Here is a 17,294-nt window from a genome sequence, read left to right on the forward strand (position 1 = left end):
AATTTTCTTTTTTTCTTTTTTCTTTCTTTTCTTTTCTTTTCTTTTCTTTTTCTTTTTTTTTTTTTTTTTTTTTTTTTTTTTTTTTGACGGAATCTCTTTTGCCCAGGCTGGAGTGCAATGACACCACCTCGGCTCACAGTAAACTCTGCCTCCTGGGTTAAAGCAACTCTCCTGCCTCAGCCTCCCGGGTTGCTGGGACTACAGGGGTCTGCCACCACGCCCAGCTAATTTTTTATACTTGTAGTAGAGATGGGGTTTCACCATGTTGGCCAGGCTGGTCTTGAACTGCTGACCTCAAGTGATCCACCCACCTTGGCCTCTCAAAGTGTTGGGATTACAGGCATGAGCCACCGCGCCTGGCCAAAGTCTGTTTTGAGGGACACATTAAGAGTGCCCTGTCCCTCCAGACCTTATGCATTTTCCAGCTCCTTCAGATAGTCCTTCGACTGGCTTTCTTTGCTGAACAAAAGATGCTTAGTCATGTAGATGCCAGGCCACAGGGATTGCATCAGACATTCCAGGCATTGTAATTGGGCATCACCAATGGCCAACCAGTGAGGCAGGGAAAGGCTTGCTGGTGAGATGTCGGGCCTCCCAGCCAGCAGGGGGGGCCACCTCAGTCGGGCCTGGAGACTTCCAGCACCCAGGAGACCCAGGACAGTGCATGCCAAATGCCCGTGACCTCCTAGGGCCCTGGTTTCATGAGGATTCAAGGGGATGTCTCAGACCCTGTCGTGGTCCAGCTTGGCTCAGGGACACCTGTGACCTCCTGGACTTTGGTATCTGTTTTTTTCATTGCTGGTTTATCTCGGCACCATGGGAACCACTTCCTTTACTCTCACTGACCGCCCCTGGGACATAGCTTTAAAAAACTGGAACACCTTTCGGGTAGATGAGCTAAAAAGGAAAAGACATCTTATGTTACACTGTTTGGCCTGGGTACGAGTTAGCTGACAATGAAAAGTGGTCAGAGAGTGGAACTGTGAGCTTCATTGACATCCTGCAGCTCTGTCTTTCCGTAGGAATCAGGGACAATGGTCCTAAGTACCCTATAAGCAAGCGTGTGTGGCCTTACAACAGAACCCAGCTCTACCTACGCAGCAGCTGCAGGCTAAAATCCAGTAAGCCAGAAAGCCCCCCAGACCCATGCGAAGACCCTCTTTAATTAAAGGGAAAGGTCCCCAGTCCCCATGGCCCAACTCCAAGTCCAGATAGGGGTTCTCAGGGCTCCTTACCTCCTTCTGACTCCCCAGCATCCCCTGCACTAACAGAGTCTCCTGTGGAATCTAATCCCATTTTGCCCCCTCCTTATGCTCCTCCTTTGCAGGTACAATAGGGACTTGCCCGGCTGGAGGTACTCGCACTGGGACATCACACCATCCAGGGCCAGAGAAACTGCTCCCCTTATGGGAGGTCCCAAATGGAGAGGGGACCATTATGGCATACGTCCCATAAATGATCTAATTTATGGACTCACATCAATAAATGATTGAATCCAATGGAAGCAAAAAAACAAAAACTCACCTTCTGTAGCAGAGAAATGGAGAGTAGCCCTAGGAGTCCCCCCAAAACTGGGAGAAACACCGTGTCTGGTTGTGGGAGGAACACCTCGTTCAGTTGTGGGAGAAACGCCTCATCTGGTTGGCTCCTTTCCGAAGCAACTGGACTCTGCGCCCTGAAGGTGGCCTGGCTGCCTTAGGGCAGTCACAGCCATCGCCATTCCAGTAGAAGAAGCCCAAAACCTGACTTTTTTTTTTTTTTTTGAGACGGAATCTTGCTCTGTCGCCAGGCTGGAGTGCAGTGGTGCAATCTCAGCTCACTGCAACCTTCGCTTCCCGTGTTCAAGCGATTCTCCTGCCTCAGCCTCCTGAGTAGCTGGAATTACAGGTGTGTACCACCACATCTGGCTAATTTTTGTATTTTTAGTAGACGCGGGGTTTCACCACATTGGCCAAGCTGGTCTCAAACTCCTGACCTCAAGTGATCCACCTGTCTCGGCCTCCTAAAGTGCTGGGATTACAGGAGTGAGCCACCTCGCCCGGCCCCAAAACCTGACTTTCAGACACACCTTCGAGGTCCTCTCTCCCCTCCAGGTGCAGGGAGTTTTAGAAATAAAGGGCCATGTTGGCTCTTGGGAGGAAGACTCGCCATGATCAGGCGCCCTCCTGGACTCCCTCAAGGTTACTATAAAAACTTGTGGTACCCTTAATCCAGCCTCTCATGCCAGCCTGTTCCTGGGACAGCCTAACTCGTTCCGGGGTTGAAACATGGGCCAGGCCTGCAGTAGAATAGACCTCAGGGGTGCACCCTCTAGAATCCTGGTGCTGAATGGCTCACTGATGGAAGTAGTTGCAGGGAAAATAAAAAAAGAGGGGCAGGACATGCTGTGGTGAGTCTACAGCAAACAACAGATGCCCATGCTGCCACCTAGCACCTCGGCACAAAAAGCAGAGCGAGTCCCCTCGCCAGGGCCTGGCTCAGGGTCACGGAAAGGCACTTCACAGGTGCGCCAGCTCCAAGGGCACCTTCCTTGTCCCTCACGCACACACAGCTACTTGGAAAACGGGTCTTCTAAATGCAAGGAAATCCCCCATTAAACATGCAAAATAAACGCTGCAGGTTTTAGAGGCTGTACAGGAGCCTGAGCAAGTGGCAGTCCTTCACTGCCTGGGACATCAAAGAGGAAACTCCTCAGTGACATTGGGAAATGCAAGGGCTGACAGGAAAGCTAAGAGGGAATTCCGGGAGCAGTGGCCCAGCTGGCCTTGTTCCCCTGTGCCCATTCTCTTGATGTAAATCCATCTTAACTACAAAAGAACAAGCAGCTGGGCATGGTGGCTCATGCCTGTAATCCCAGCACTTTAGGAGGCCAAGGTGAGCAGATCACCTGAGGTTGGGAGTTCGAGACCAGCCTAGCCAACATGGTGAAACCCTGTCTCTACTAAAAATACAAAAATTAGCGGGGTGTGATGGCACACGCCTGTAATCCCAGCTACTCAGGAGGCTGAGGCAGGAGAATGGCGTGAACCCACGAGGCAGAGCTTGAAGTGAGCTGAGATCGTGCCACTGCACTCCAGCCTGGACAACAGAGCAAGACTCTGTCTCAAAAAAAAATAATAATAAAAAAATAAACTAAATGTGGTGGGACCCTAAGAGGGGAACCCTATTTAAAGAACTTGTTAACACCACCATCCAACTCTACCATCCCCTAATGGACCCAGTGAGCACCGTTTAAAGAATTTGTTAACACCACCATCCAACTCTACCATCCCCTGATGGACCCAGTGAGCACTGCCAACATAGCTGCACAAAACCTTTCACTCGTAGGCCAGAAAATAGAAAACCCTCTTTTATAGAACCTCCACTGCTTTCACCACTTTAATGAAAAATACTTTTGTAGCACACGGAGTTTTGGGGGTTGTGGATCTCCAGTGTATCTACGACTCCCTGCACTCTGGAAGGGACAGCGTTCCATCGCTTACAGCTCGCCCCATCTAACCCCCCATGGGCTACTGTGTCTCTCCCTTTTCCCATGTACCAACATCACGCGAGCCGCCGCCAAGCAGGACCCCTTATTCCCTTGGGTTTAGTGTCATCCTCTCTATTGGGATTAGCAGGGACAGCTGTGGGAGACAGAGCCTTGGGAATCCAGCATAAACTGTCTTGGGAGACCGAATGGCCCTCCGGCAAACGGCAGAGGGCCTCACGAGTCTTCAACAGCAGCTGGACTCCCTGGCTGCTGTAGTCCTGCAAAACCGAGGGACCTTAAATCTTCTCATGCCAGACAAGGAGGAACATGTCTGTATCTACAAGGAGAATGCTGTGGCTACATCAGTCAGCCCAGTTTGGTCCTAGAACATATTAAAAACATCGTTACCCAGGCAGACAAAACTGAATCTTTAGGACTTCCATGGGAACTTGGAAGCAATGGCTGTTGTCTGCCCTACTCCCTTTAATAGTGCTGATTATTGTCATACTTTTAGCCTTAACTTTTAGTCCAACTTTGTTTTGTTGTTGTTGTTGTTGCTGCTTTTCTGTTTTAAGATCTTTTATTAGAACACAGTCACTCAGAAGCCATTGAGACATCAGGCAGCAGGAAGGAAGGTGGGCTGGAGCAGGCCCTGTGAAGGACCAAGGACAAAGTAATAGCCACAGTTATTTAATTTCATTTTATTCTGATAAAGACTAATGTATGCCTGATAGCCTAGCAATAATCCATAAGTTTAGTAGTTCACAACATTTTAGAAAGCACATACGATTAACATTCAAACAAGGCATTATAGAAGGTTTTATGAAGAATGAAGTGTTTGCTATAATTAGTTTAAGAAACTTTGGTTCATCTTGAAAGATAGATGAATTTTTTAAATATCAGAAGAAAAGGAAAATGAAATTTTTCCCCCAAAATACGTAAGAACTACTTACTGGCACTGGTATTTTAAGTACCTGGAAAACAACGGAACAGATTTTTAAAGGCAATTAATAACGGCTTGTACGAGGGCTTGTTTCATTTGACTTGGCACCAAGTGAAGGAAGAGTAAACACGCCATGGAAGACGCCATCGGGCATTTCCTCCACCTCTCATGCTGCCCCACTTCTACCAGACCACACAGCACGTCAGCAGCCGTCCTTGCTGCCCCACTGAGGAATCACTTTAGATTCCGATTTGTAAATGGCTGCTCCGATGACGCCAGTAGAGTTCTTTCCTCTTACAATAAGGCGGCGATGAGTGCTAACAGCATCGAGTTCTCTGATCAGGAACCAAGAACTCCTTCAGGAAACTCACTCACCTTCCTGGTCCTTGTTAACCCGTCACGTAAATTCTCTTTATTGGCACACCTGTTTACTAATTACGATTGATTGCTATTTATGCCAGGCATGCCTCATCTATTTACTCACGACAACGTGTGCTTACTTTATTTACACAGTGCCGCGGTTTTCTCTTTCTTCTTTTCTTTTTTGGGCAGCGGGGTGGCGCTGTGACTTGTTATTTATCAGGGCAGATCGTATGTTTGGATCAAAAAGAGAAACCGTCACGTAGATCCTAAAACACATTTCTTCACCTGAGTCATATCTGAAAACATACAGACTTTAATTACATTTTGTTGAAAATTCATTCAACTTTGGTGCTCGTCCAAGGACTTATAATGCCAGTTTCTGACATAAATCATAGCCCTGAGTATATATGTACTTTCAAAGGAAACAAGTCATCTTAAAGTAATATTTTTCTATATGCTAATTGATACATGTTTATGGCAAATTGAAAATTCTGAGCAAACTGAAAGTATGCTTAACAACAAAATAAATACAGCATAGATGGTTAGCACATACATTTCTTACTGTAAAGGCAGCAGTGAATTTGTGTCTTACAATAAATCTCTAAATCCAGTTGCTTTCTTTCTGGAATTTATATAATGTCTCACCATGTTCCACAATGCTAGAAATGCCTTTTTTGGAATCAATCTATGCAAAAATTTCTGATTACATATTTTCCTCAAATGACATGTAACTTTTTTTAACTTTTCCAGAAAAATATGGAAACTTTATCAACCACTTATTAACTGAACACAAAGTGAGATTACTACCAAATGCTCGTTTAATTTTGCTCTAGCAGATGTTTTAAAAGTTCAGGCATCACTGATGTTTTTGAGGATAGCTGCATAAAACACACGACATGATTTCAAAGGATGAATCTTAGTATCTGACTCATTTGGCACATCCTTAGTATCCAGAATAAAATCAGTAGAAATAAAAGTCATATAGTTTTCAAAGAATTCATACATACTGGAAGTCTTAGGAAAAGTGCTTCTAAATGCAGAGACTAGGAGGTTTGCCCATCTTACTATTCATAGTTACACACATTTCTCCTCATGAAGTAACTGAAGCTTTCTGGCTTGTTTGTGGCACTTTAGTTTGTAGGAAAATATATAGAGAGGGTCAAATCTTGTTGGTTTCTGTTCCGGAGAATGTTTCCAACACCCCCTTTTCTCTGGTGATATTTCAGGACTGGCTTTGTTTGGCTTCATAAGCCTTTAGTCTCTTTATTTATTTATTTAATTAATTAATTTATTTATTTTGAGCCAGTGTCTCGCTCTGTTGCGCAGGCTGGAGTGTGGTGGCGCCATCTCGGCTCACTGCAATCTCCACCTCCCAGGTTCAAGCGATTCTCCTGCTCAGCCTCCTGAGTAGCTGGGGCTACAGGTGCCCGCCACCACGCCCAGCTAATTTTTGTATTTTTAGTAGAGATGGGGTTTCACCATATTGGCCAGCCTGGTTTAGAACTCCTGACCTTGTGATCCGCCTGCCTCGGCCTCCCCAAATGCTGGGATTACAAGTGTGAGCCACTGCGCCTGGCTGCCTTTAGTCTCTCGATAACCATCTCTGGTTTATCATCCTCATGCTGAATGAGAGGGTCCCCAGGCAGAGCATCAGTGCCCACAGTGTTGGGAGGGTTGATTCAATGTTGTAGACTCAGCCGCTGGCGGGATGAATCCAGCGAGCAGTAAGGCGTTGTTTAATGACCTCAAAGGGCACATTCAGGTTAATCACTGCGTCGATCTGATGAGCCCTATCTAGGGCTTCTGCCTGTCGAAGTGTCCTTGAAAAACCATCCAACAGCCAGTTAGACTGGGTGAGATTTTCCAGCTCTTGCAGCCGGCCTGATTGGTGGCCTGTATCGGGTGCCATATGAGAGATTTCAACCAGCCCACGCGCAACCAGAGGGATGTGGCCCACGGTGCGGGTGGTCTCAGCAGCTCTGGAGGGTTGCGGCCCACGGCGCGGATGGTCTCAGCAGCTCTAGAGGGATACAGCCCATGGTGAGGGTGGTCTCAGCGTCGCCTCTGTCTGACCCTCCCTCCCTCTGCATCTCTCTCAAATCTTGGCAGCCCACAGACTGAGTCAAATCGAGAAGAAAGAAAGTGGAGGCAAGTTCATTAATGTCAGTGCAATTAATTTAACTGTATTCAATTACAAACAAATAGAGCATTTCAGATAGTGATGACGGTTCTCAGGTTGCACAAACAAGGGGCTGGGATGGGCAGTGACCAGGTTGAGGCCACCTCAGAAAGGACAGGCAGCGAGGTGGCAGGTGAATGATTAGACGGGCATATCCACCCTATTTGTAATATATTTTTAAAAATAAAATAGAGATGATTGGCCAGGCTGGCCTTGAACTCCTGGGCTCAAGTGATCTGCCTGCCTCAGCCTCCCAGAGTGCGGGGATTACAGTCATATGGTCACATGTGGCCACGTCTTCTTATGAACAGAAATTCTCAATGTTAATGAGGTCAAATTCATGTATGTTTACTCTGATAGTTAGTGCTTTTGTGGAGTAGACAAAGATTTCTTAAAATATTCCCATGTGTTGACTTCTAAATGTTTTATTGTTTTTAAGTCCTACATTCAGGGTTAGGATGGTTTTGGGTAGGCTGTGAGGCTTGGGGTCATGATTTACTGAAGAGTTTTTTTTTTTTTTTTAAGACAAATATTCAATTGTTCCAGCACCGTTCTTCAAGCTAACTTATAACGATCCCAAATGGGAGTATGGAACTCTAAGAAGGCAAGGGAAGCAGAAATAATAACTACTTGGATAAATATAAAATAATATTGGTGTAATTATTGGTGTAAAATAAGAATAACATCTTGTAGGTTTATAACATAAATACAAGTAAATATACATGGGACTATAGGCACACATGACCACACCCAGCTAATTTTTAAAATTTGTTTGTAGAAATGGAATCATGATATGTTGCCTGGTGTTGCAGAAAGTCAGGGACCCCAAATGGAAGGACCGACTGGAGCCATAGCAGAGGAACATAAATTGTGAAGATTTCATGGATATTTATCAGTTCCCAAATAATACTTTTATAATTTCTTATGCCTGTGTTTAATCTCTTAATCCTGTTATCTTTGTAAGTTGAGGATGTATGTCACCTCAGGATCACTGTGGTAATTGTGTTAACTGTACAAATTGATTATAAAACATGTATGTTTGAACAATATGAAATCAGTGCACCTTGAAAAAGAACAGAATAACAGCGATTTTTAGGGAACAAGGGAAGACAACTGTAAGATCTGACTGCCTGCGGGGTTAGGCAGAAAGAGCCATATTTTTCTTCTTGCAGAGAGCCTATAAACCGCTAAATTCTTTCCCCAGCAAGGAATATTAATATTAATACCCTGGGAAATGAATGCATTCCTGGGGAGAGGTCTATAAACGGCCACTCTGGGAGTGTCTATCTTATGTGGTTGAGATAAGGACTGAGATACGCCCTGGTCTCCTGCAGTGCCCTCAGGCTTACTAGGGTGGGGAAAAAACTCCGCCCTAGTAAATTTGTGATCAGACCGGTTCTCTGTTCTTGAACCCTGTTTTCTGTTGTTTAAGATGTTTATCAAGACAATACGTGCACCGCTGAACATAGACCCTTATCAGTAGTTCTGCTTTTGCCGTTTGTCCTGTTCCCTCAGAAGCATGTGATCTTTGTTCTGCTTTTTGCTCTTTGAAGCATGTGATCTTTGTACCTACTCTCTGTTATTACACCCCCTCCTCTTTTGAAATCCTTAATAAAAAACTTGCTGGTTTGAGGCTCAGGTGGGCATCATGGTCCTACCGATATGTGATGTCACCCCTGGCGGCCCAGCTGTAAAATTCCTCTCTTTGTACTCTTTCTCTTTATTTCTCAGCCAGCTGACACAGAAAATAGAAAGAGCCTGTGTTGAAACATTGGGGGGGTTTCCCCGATATCTGGCTTGTCTTGAACTCCTGAGCTCAAGTGATCCTCCCACTTCAGCCTCTCAAAGTACTGGGATTACAGGCATGAGCCACTGTGTCTGGCACAAGCAAATACTAAAACAACGAAAGTACAATGGAATAGAGGTAGGTAGATGAAGTTATGCTGTGTAATGTTCTTGAATTGTTCATGAGTGTGGGCGGCAAGCCACCCAGGTGCCAAGGCAAGAGACTGAGGGCACAAGCTGTTCCAGTCTAATAAAGAAAATATATAGAATAAGAATAGTTATACTAGAAATAGATTATAGATATGACTCTATATGAATATTATCAATCATCAGTTTCTAGCATTACTCTTTATTCTAATACAATAATCTCTGTCCCACAATCATAACCTAGGAAAAACCAGGCCATACAGAGATAGGAGCTGAAGGGACATGGTGAGAAGTGACCAGAAGACAAGTGTGAGCCTCTGTCATGCCCAGACATGGCCACTAGAGGGCTCCTTGGTCTAGCGGTAGTGCCAGGGCCTGGGAAGGCGCCCGTTACTTAGCAGACGGGAAAGGGAGTCTCCCTTTCCTTGGGGAGTTAGAGAAGACTCCGCCCCACCACCTCTTGTGGAAGACCTGACATCCCTCAGGCCCGCCCGCAGTCATCCGGAGGCCTCAACGTCTCCCTGTGATGCTGTGCTTCAGCGATCACGCTCCTGGTCCACTTTCATGTTCCGCCCTGTACACCTGGCTCTGCCTTCTAGATAGCAGTAGCAGAATTAGTGAAAGTATTAAAGTCTTTGATCTCTCCAGAAGTACATAGAAGAAATAATGACACAAACTCTCCCCTCTGTCTCTCCGCCTTGACTACCAAAGAGGGAAGGGCCCCCTGTCCAGTGGACACGTGACCCATGTGACCTTACCTATCATTGGAGACGACTCACACTCCTTATCCTGCCCTCTTGCCTTGTATACAATAAATGACAGCACAGCCAGGCATTCGGGGCCACTACTGGTCTCTGAACCTTGGTGGTAGTCGTCCCCAGGGCCCAAATGTCTTTTCTTCTGTCTCTTTGTCTTGTGTCTTTATTTCTACGATCTCTCATCTCCACACATGAGGAGAAAAACCCACAGGCCCTGTAGGGCTGGACCCTATAATGAGACAGTAACCAACTTAAGATGGACTATAAGTCAAAGATGCATATCATAATGTCTAAAATAACCACTGATGAATCACGTAAAATATATCTAAGAATATAACAAAAGAAAATATGAGAAATATTTAACAAATCCAGAAGAATACAGTAAAGGAAAAGAAAGGAAAAAAAAAAGCTGGGAAAAAATAAAAGCAAACAGTGAAATGTAATATTTTAACCCAACTATGTTAGTTCTCACATTAAATGTAAATGAACTTATTCTAATTTAAAGACAGAAAGTTTTAGGCTGAATAAAGATAACAATAAACTGGTCACAGCACTTATTTTAAAAGGAAGGACACAGGCCAGACATGGTGGCTCATGTCTGTAATCCCAGCACTTTGAGGGGCTGAGGTCGGAGGATCTCTTGAGCCCAAGAGTTCAAGACAATCCTGGGCAACATAGCAAGACCCTGTCTCTACAGAAAAAAAAAAAAGGTCACTGAAAGAAGACAATGGGAAAAGATACATCATACTGATAGTATTAGGCAGGAAATGCAACTGAAATAAAAGGATATTTATAGTGATATAAGGGTCAACACAATAGGACAATATTTTAATCCTACATTTGTACATATCTAATAACAGCTTCAAAACATTTAAGCACAATATGACAAAGCTGAAAATCAAGGCAAATCCACAATCACACTTAGGTTTTGTTTGTTTGTTTGTTCGTTTGGTGTTTGTTTTGTTTTGTTTTGTTTTTGAGATGGAGTTTTGTTCTTGTTGCCCAGACTAGAGTGCAATGGCACGATCTTGGCTCAGTGTAACCTCTACCTCCCAGGTTCAAGTGATTCTCCTGCCTCAGCCTCCTGAGTAGCTGGGATCACAGGCATGTGCCACCATGCCCAGCTAATTTTGTATATCTAGTAGAGATGGGGTTTCTCCATGTTGGTTAGGCTGGTCTTGAATTCCCGACTTCAGGTGATCTGCCCGCCTCAGCCTCCCAAAGTGCTGGGATTACAGGCACGAGCCACCGCGCCTGGCCAGGTATTTTAATATGAATCTTTAAGTAACTGATAGAACAAGCAGACCAAAAAATAGAATACATGAATTTATACAGGATTATAAATATTCACATACTGAACATACATGGAATGCTGTACCAAACACCTGGAGAATCCACATTTCTTTAAGTGAATGTAGAACGTTTATCACATGTGTCCCATGCTCAGCCATGCAATTAATCTAGAATTAGAAATAAAACATATAAAGGTTGGAAAGAAATAAATGCAATATGGCAAGAAAAAGGTATGACTAGAAAGGAAATGAAAATGTCATTATTTGCAAATGATATACTTGCATATGGGGAGAAACCAAAAGAATTTGCAAACAAAATATACATAAATTTAACAGGGTTCTGAAGGTCAAGGTACAAAAATCAAATATATTCTATAGACTGACAAGGTAAAGTGAAATGTAAAAGACAATATCATTTATATTATCATCAAAACCAATATAATGTTTAAAATGAAACCCAACAAGAGATGCAGAAGATCTCTACTCTGAAAAACCAAGAAAATACACATGAGGCCGGGCATGGTGGCTCACGCCTGTAATCCCAGCACTCTGGGAGGCCGAGGTGGGTGGATCATGAGGTCAGGAGTTCAAGACCAGCCTGGTCAACGTGGTGAAATCCTGTCTCTACTAAATATACAAAAACTTAGCCGGGTATGGTGGTGGGTGCCTGTAATCCCAGCTACTTGGGAAGCTGAGGCACGAAAATCACTTGAGCCCAGGAGGTGGAGGTTGCAGTGAGCCAAGATCGCACCATTGCACTCCAGCCTTGGCAACAGAGTGAGACTCCATTTCAAAGAAATAAAAATAAAAATACACATGAGAAAAAAATGGAGATCTACGTAAGGAAGGACATACAAAGGCATCTGTTGGAAGAGTTAATACTTTTAAACTGATGTATAGACGATGCAATCCTGATCAAAAGGGTATCAGGAATGATGATAATGATAAGGATGTCAAAATTCGCCTGCTGAGTCTATAATTTACCTGGAAATACTAAAATTTTAGAATAACCAGGGCAACCTTGGAGAAGAACAAGGGCTTACGAATCACGTGTCAAGATTTTCTGAAACTTTCTGTTGTTGTGACAGCTTGGTATTGGCAAAGGGGACAGACAGCTGCTGAGTTGGGCCCATGTTTTAGCAGCACTTGATCACCAGGCTGGAACGAGCGGACTGGTTCTGCCGAGTTCACAGGGCTCCTGTTCAGAGCAAGCTTATGCAAAACATGAAGAATTTGTCCCACCTGAGTATGTTTAATAGTTGGCTTTCTACCAAGGAGCACCCCAGCAACCTGAGACAGATTAGCAGCCAAGGGTCTCCCCTATATCATTTCTTAGGGACTTAACCTGATCCCACTTCTGGGGGTCACTCTTACCCGGAGCAGTGCAAGGCCAAAGCCCTAAATCCATTTCAGTTGAGTTTCCTGACACGGTTTGGTAAGAACTGTTTTTAGGGTTTGATTTTTCCTTTCCATCGGTCCAGAGGATTGTGGTCTCCATGCTGAGTGCGACTCCCAATTTATTCCGAGTGCCCTGTGTACTTGGGACAACCACAGGGCTCTCATAAGGGCAATCAGTTCTGCCTCCTGTGCAGAGGTTCCCATTAGTAAAGTCCCTGCTTCTGTTACCTTGGAAACAGTTACCAAGGCATATGCAGCATTTCTTTTTCTGTTGGTTACCAGGCTGCTTCCATCCACGAACAATGTCCAGTCTGAATGTGGCAGGGCTGTGTCCTTTAAATCAGGGCAACTGGGCCGGGCGCGGTGGCTCACGCCTGTAATCCCAGCACTTTGGGAGGCCGAGGAAGGTGGATCACGAGGTCAGTAGATCGAGACCATCCTGGCTAACACGGTGAAACCCCGTCTCTACTAAAAATGCAAAAAATTAGCCGGGCGTGGTGGCGGGCACCTGTAGTCCCAGCTACTGGGAGGCTGAGGCAGGAGAATGGCGTGAACCCGGGAGGCGGAGCTTGCAGTGAGCCGAGATCGCGCCACCGCACTCCAGCCTGGGCAACAAAGCGAGACTCCATCTCAAAAATAAAATAAAATAAAATAAATAAATAAACAAACAAACAAATAAATTAGGGCAACTGGAAGACACCTGGTAGATAATTTCTAAATGATTGTGCATAGGTTCTTTGTGCTTTTCAGTAGCAGGAAGTACAGTTTCTGGGTTTAAGGCTCCAGCAGTCTGCACTTTTCCTGCAGGGTCATCTGGAGGTGTGGCCTGGCATTTGCTCAGCCTGCCTGCTGTCAGTCCTTCTGTTCTAGTAACACCAGCACCTGGTGAGGTTCGTGGATCATGATGGGCTGTCCCCAAACCAACTTTTCAGCTTCCTTTAACAGCAGGCAGGTGGCAGCGACCACCCTTACACAAGGGGCCAGTCTTTGGCCACAGTGTCCAGTAAGCCACTGGCTGCAATATTCTTCCTAATTTCTGTGTAAGGACCCCTAGTGTTAGACCCAGTCTCTCAGGCTCGTGAAAGGGCTTGTGAGAATTTGGAAGCCCAAGGACTAGGGCAGAGGTTTACTTAGGCTTTAGTTATTCACATGCGTGCTGGTGTTTTGTTCACAGGAGAAGGGGCCACTGTTAGCTCCCTTCAACAGTTTGTCTAGTGGCTTCACCAGTAGTTCATAGTTAGGAATCCAGATTAACAAAACCCTGTTATGCCTAGAAATCCTCTTAGCTGCCTTGGGGTAGCTGTGGCTGAGGTGGAAGAGGTTGCATTTCGCCCTTCCACTGTTAGAGCTCTGTTTCCCTTCTGTAAGAGAAAACCTAAATATTCCACAGTTTGTTGGCATATTTGAGCCTTTTTACTTGAAACCTTAGATCCACAGGTTGCTAGATGGTTTAGGGTTTTAATGGTGTTATTCTGATAGTCCCATTCAGAGGGGCTAGATCTTAGTAAATCATCCACATATTGTAACTATACCCAGTTTTTCAATTGTAAGCTCCTCAAATCTTGAGCCAAGGCTACTCCAAATATAGTTGGAGAGCTTTGAAATCCTGGTGGGAGCACAGTCCAATGATACTGAAATTGTGTGTGGCTTTAGGACCTATCTATTCAAAGGTGAACAACAGTTAGCTTTCTGTGTCTGTGGGTATGCAACAGAAAGCTTCTTTTAAATCCAGTACTGCAAACCATTTATGATCTCCAGGAAGACAAACAGACATAGTATACAGGTTAGCTACAGTGGGACGTATGTCCTCTACAACATCCCAGTTTGGGTCCGTGCAGGGAGTTGCTCCAGTCAGGATCTGGAGTGTCGTCTGGATTTTCATCATGAAGGTGCTGTGCCTCTTCCTTTACTTTATTTAAAACCAGTTGTGGCTCATCTGCAGTGAGCATATTGTCCCAGAGAGCCTGCACGTCTGCCCAGGTGCGATGGTGTGCAGCAAATAGTGGTCAATAATTCAGCCATCTTTCGGGGATCCTCCCTGTCTGTAGGGAGGGTTAGAGTTCTTCCAATTTAACAAGTCTGAGGTGGAGCAGGGATTACAGGCCCAATCATTTCGGGCTGGAGTTGCTTGCTGATGGATGTTGTCATCGTGGGAACATTATGCAGTGCCCTGCTCTGGACTCCGTGACTTCTCGGCCAAAATTAGTACCTAGCCTAGTCTGAGAGGAAGACAGTAGCCCTGGTGCTTCCCTGTACTCTGGGAGTCACATTCCTTCTATTTTCTGAACTGGGGCAGGAACACTGTGGGGTTTAGGGTACTCACTGTCAGGTTTGGAGGTTTTCTCCTCCTCCCCTGGGGAGCAGGACAGACCTTAGCAGTGCCTCACTCCATGAGCTCATTTCCCTTTGCTTCAGCATCCTCGTTACGCAGCCACATACATGTCAAGGTGTTCTGCCCCCTTTACCTGACCTCTGGCAGAACAGTTTTAATAAATGGTATGAAATTGCAAAGATCCAAAAACTGGTCCCCGTTTCTCAGACCCCCAAACAAACATTGGCCAAGCTGTGTTGCAATAGAAGATTTTTTTTTTTCTTGGTCATGGATGGATAACCAAAGTTCTTCCAATCTGACAGAATTCTCCCTAGATGACTGTGTGGGGAGAGACAGAGCATTGCCTGTACTGGAGCCGGAAGACGTAATGACTCCTGTGCTGGGCGCAGGACTTGCGTGTGGCCACTTGTCTCTTTCCTTCCTTCCTTCCTTCCTTCCTTCCTTCCTTCCTTCCTTCCTTCCTTCCTTCCTTTCTCTCTCTCTCTCTCTTTCTCTCTCTCTTCCTTTCTTCCTTTCTTTCAGTAAATATCCATTTTATTTTTCTCCTGAGAACAGTCTGTCTTCAGTCTTTAAGGACTCAGTTCCTCATGTGGGCTTTGGTGGGGGTCACAGGGCAGCACTCACAGGTCTAAATCAAGGTGGGGGTGTTCAGTCCTTGTGGGCTTCATGAGATCCATTCCTGACTCCCTTGTTGTGAATTGCACAACCCGCACAAGAATGTAGCTTCACATACAGCTTGGGAAGCACACAGGCATTGAAGATGCTTGCTTCAGAAAAGTCCCTGACTGCTGTGGCCTCATGATGTTTCCAATGATGAATTTCTTTTCTTTTCTTTTTTCTTTTTCTTTTGAGATGGAGTCTCACTCTGTCGCTCAGGCTGGAGTGCAGTGGCGCGATCTCAGCTCACTACAACCTCCGCCTCCCAGGTTCAAGAGATTCTCATGCCTCCTGAGTAGCTGGGATTACAGGCACCCACCATCACACCCAGCTATTTTTTGTATTTTCAGTAGTATTTTGTATTTTCTCCTATCTCAGAATAGAATGAATGGTGGGCTTTACACTGAGACATGCCATTCCCAGGGAAGAGCAGGAGACAGAGGCCTTCCTCTTATCTCAACTGCAAACAGGCCTCCCTCTTTCACTCCTCCTCCTCAGCACAGACTCTTCACGGGTGTCAGGCTGGGGGATGTAAGGTCTTTCCATTCCCATGAGACCATATCTCAGGCTGTCTCAGTGCGGGCAAACCTTGGACAATACCCAGGCTTTCTCAGGCAGAGATCCCTGCAGCTTTCCGCAGTGCATTGTGTCCCTGGTTAATAGAGAATGGAGAATGGCGATGACTTTTACCGAGCATACTGCCTGCAAACATATTGTTAACAAGGCACATCCCGCACAGCCCTAAATCCCTTAAACCTTGATTCAATACAGCACATGTGTCTGTGAGCACAGGGCTGGGGCTCAAGTTACAGGTTAACAGCATCTCAAAGCAGAACAATTTTTCTTAGTACAGATCAAAATGGAGTTTCTTATGTCTTCCTTTTCTACTTAGACACAGTAACAATCTGATCTCTCTTTCTTTTCCCCACAACCTGCTTCCCCTTTGCCTTCTGCCATGACTGGAAACTTCCTGAGGCCTCCCGAGAAGCCAAGCAGATGCCGGCGCCATGCTTCCTGTACAGCCTGCAATACCAACAGCCAATTAAACCTCTTTTCTTTGTAAGTTGCCCAGTCTTAGGTATTTCTTTACAACAACAAAGGAATAGACTAACACAACAGCAAAGAGTCAAAATTTTCTTGTCTCAGTTTCCTTGGAGAACAGTAATTTTATATTTACAGTGGTTGTTATGGTGATTTATGCCAACAAAAGGGCACTTGACTAATAATTTCTTTTTTTTTCCTGAGAATCTTGCTCCAGATTGACTAATAATTTCCTAGAAAACTACCATGCTTAGGATAAAAATCCAAGCTCTTCTGCCGTGTCACTCCCAGAATTGTTTGTCCTGTCACTGTGGGAGTGAGCTGGGCTGGGTCTGAGATCTTATGTCCCAGGGAGAAATGGGCCCCGCACCACCCCAGGAGGACCCCAGGGGCCCTGGGAGTTGGAAGCGGAGGTTGACCCATGGTGGTTCTGAGCTCCTATCTCTGAGTCAATAGGCAAAGCAAGTGGCCGTGCCATCCTAGCTGGGGCTGTTTTCGACTCACCAAGGAAGCGAGCTGGCACCGCACCATGGGATGGGGGAAATGTCTCTGGGCTCAAGGCTGTCTGTCATCTCTTACGTCTCCCACATCCAAGAGAAAAAGTTAATGGGAACCAGAGCCCCTAGAAAGAGACAAGGCTGTGGAAAGTCCAAAGACTTCCGCAATGAGGGCTTGGTCACCCTCATTGGTCTTCAAAATGCATTTTTAGACCTGTTTCCTTTGTCTTCAGTTTCAAGATATAACCTCGAAGCAAACTGCAGAAGCCTTTTCCCTTAGCCTTGAAATAGACTCCTCATCCCTCCCTTTCTCACTGTAAATAACCCCTCCCATTTCTCTAACGGTCCATTAGTATCTAATTATGTGCCTTCTTAGAAGTGCCGCAGGCTAATCTTGAGACAGACAGGCCAAGCCTGGAGACCCAGCTGCAAA

At 45.3% G+C, this 17,294-nt stretch overlaps 1 pseudogene; it reads right to left on the reverse strand.

Annotated features, from left to right (window-relative positions):
• Window positions 1-5,865: 5,865 nt before the first annotated feature.
• On the reverse strand, window positions 5,866-6,684 carry LOC112630215 (annotated as a pseudogene).
• Window positions 6,685-17,294: the final 10,610 nt, after the last annotated feature.

Source organism: Theropithecus gelada, chromosome 8, assembly GCF_003255815.1.
Source record: "Theropithecus gelada isolate Dixy chromosome 8, Tgel_1.0, whole genome shotgun sequence".
In the NCBI taxonomy this organism is placed as follows: Eukaryota; Metazoa; Chordata; class Mammalia; order Primates; family Cercopithecidae; genus Theropithecus; species Theropithecus gelada.